Source organism: Pinus tabuliformis, chromosome 2_2, assembly GCF_031772625.1.
Source record: "Pinus tabuliformis cultivar Carrire ecotype Pingquan chromosome 2_2, CPIR1, whole genome shotgun sequence".
Lineage (NCBI taxonomy): Eukaryota > Viridiplantae > Streptophyta > Pinopsida > Pinales > Pinaceae > Pinus > Pinus tabuliformis.
Genome location: NC_142300.1, coordinates 336,165,858 through 336,168,131, shown reverse-complemented (window position 1 = coordinate 336,168,131; position 2,274 = coordinate 336,165,858). Strand labels below are relative to the sequence as shown.

Genomic DNA, 2,274 nt, shown 5'->3' with positions numbered 1-2,274 from the left:
CTAACATAATGTTGTAGTCCAAAATGGATCTGAGATCTTGTAGGGTTCTGCCCCCATATAACAGAGATTGTAGTCTAACCGGGTAGCCAATTGTTGGGCGATGATATTCTTCAGGTTCATAACACAGTCTGTTGCAAGGACCCAAATCAAGGTAGACTTCCCCGAAGGGGTTTTAATAAAAATTTGAAAGCGATTAGAAGTTACCAAGGAAGGGGGTTATGTGGTCCTCTAGGTCATGCAGGACCGTGTAGCTTCAATGTATCCATAATGCTCTGTAGTTTGTGGGTACTCCTCCAGCGTTTTGACGATTTTGACAAAATTTCCGAGAGTTTTGGTCGACCCTCGCGAGGAGGTGAACACGTCTTCGATTCCAGCAAACTGTAGAACCTTCTTAGGCATGCGAGCAGCCACGATCCCGACACCTCTGGGGGCGGGCACCATTCTGACTGTTCTGGAGCCACATTTACCAGTGATCTTGACAGGTACGATGGGGTTTCCCAATCTTATTACCCCAATAACCCCTCCTCATGGGAATAACCAAAAACTTGGCCAAAATAATGGCTCTGCAGCTGGCCGTGGCCACCTCTTTGCTGCACTTAACACCGAGCTCAACGTGGCCATTGCCATCACCCACGATTTGGTGCTCCTCAACGGCCAATGAGAGAAGATAAATTTGCTCGTGGGAACGGATTTTTCCGTCTTTTACCAGGCAGCTGAGCTTTGTCACGGATAACCCCCTTTCCTTCTTCATCTCTTCAGGGTCCTCGACGTCCACCGTGACTGTTCGCACGGCCTTTGTCGCCTCAGCTTCGCCCAAACTCGCGCCTGAATCCCCCTCCTCTTTTCGCCATTGCTTCGCTATTTTTTCCAATCTCCCTGAATGTTGTGTTTGGTGTATCACGGTTTACAAAGAAGCCGACTCGGTTACCTATGGATGGATATCAACCTATAAGAGACTCCAAAATATACTCGAATGTAAGTGGGAGTACAATCCGTAGTAGTACTGTCTAATGCGTAACCGTTCGATGAGACCATTCCCATATACTTTATGTGTGTGAAGCACCATCGAATATACCCAAAGGTACATGGAGAAAGATCTTATACACTCACATATGTGGAATGAGATTTCACCCCCGAGATAGAACATTGGAAAACAACGATAGCTCCTATGTTTAACGACATCGAAACACGTCTCTAGCCTAGACCTCTAAATGTTTGCGTTAATGTTACAAATGCTCCTTAGGTTGATTCAATAAATTTTACTGTTTATCTTTGATTAAGTTTCAGTTTCGGGCTCACCACGAATGTCACCTGAATATCCTAAAATGCAAATCTAACATGAGAAAATGAAAATCTTTCTCTTTCAATGAAAATCTATCTAAGGAAGGGAAGAAACAATCAATATGAAACACACAACATGCAACAACAAGATGCAAGATGCAATTTCCATTTTAAAATGACTGTTCTTATATCAATGCACACACAAAACCCTAAATGCCAATGCAAAATTTTTCTTTTCAACACACTTAATTTTCGAAATGAAGAAAACTAAGATGCAAATGTTTAATCACTAATTCAAATGCACTTTTAGAATGAGGACTGAAACAACAATTCAATTCATCCAAGCGATCAATGACAAACAAAATTAGTTTAAGCGACCAAATGATAAGAACAAAGAAAAATCAAAACCAATTCTTACCAAAGGAAATCAAACACAAATGCAAACCAAATGGAGGCTTTAGAGGGACGACAATACACTTAAGACTTAGGGAAGGTTAGCTGGAAGTAGGCTGATCAAAGAGACACTCACTAGAAGGGAAAGTTTTGTGCAAAAACAAGGGTCAATGCTGGTGCAGAAGAGGCACTAGTGCTTTGCAACACATGCACAAAGAGGGCCTAGGTGGGGTGCAATGTTCTGTCAGAGGAACAGAGGGTGCTTTGGTCTAGGGATAGAGGATTCCCTCACAAAAATTGAAAAATAGATTCAATGAAATGGCTCCCAAGTCTGTTCTTGGCTGGGTAAAGCAACAAAGGTTTATCAAGGAGGTAATCAAACACAAAGGTCAAAGGAACCACCAAGGGAATACACCGTCCCCTAGTATGGTCACCAATTTGTTATACAGGATTTACAATTGCGGACAAAATTATCTCCCTTAGGTTTGGTGGCTAATCTAGAACAATAGAGAGAGAAGGAACACAATGCTTTCCTTGAAGTAAATAGATGACATAATGAAACCTACCTAGAATCTATCATGAATTTCGCTTCTTTAGCTT

The 2,274-nt window shown here is 42.0% G+C and overlaps 1 pseudogene; it reads right to left on the bottom strand.

Annotated features, from left to right (window-relative positions):
- Positions 1–228: 228 nt before the first annotated feature.
- LOC149192654 (small ribosomal subunit protein uS5w pseudogene) lies at positions 229–851 on the bottom strand (annotated as a pseudogene).
- Between the last annotated feature and the right edge of the window lie 1,423 nt (positions 852–2,274).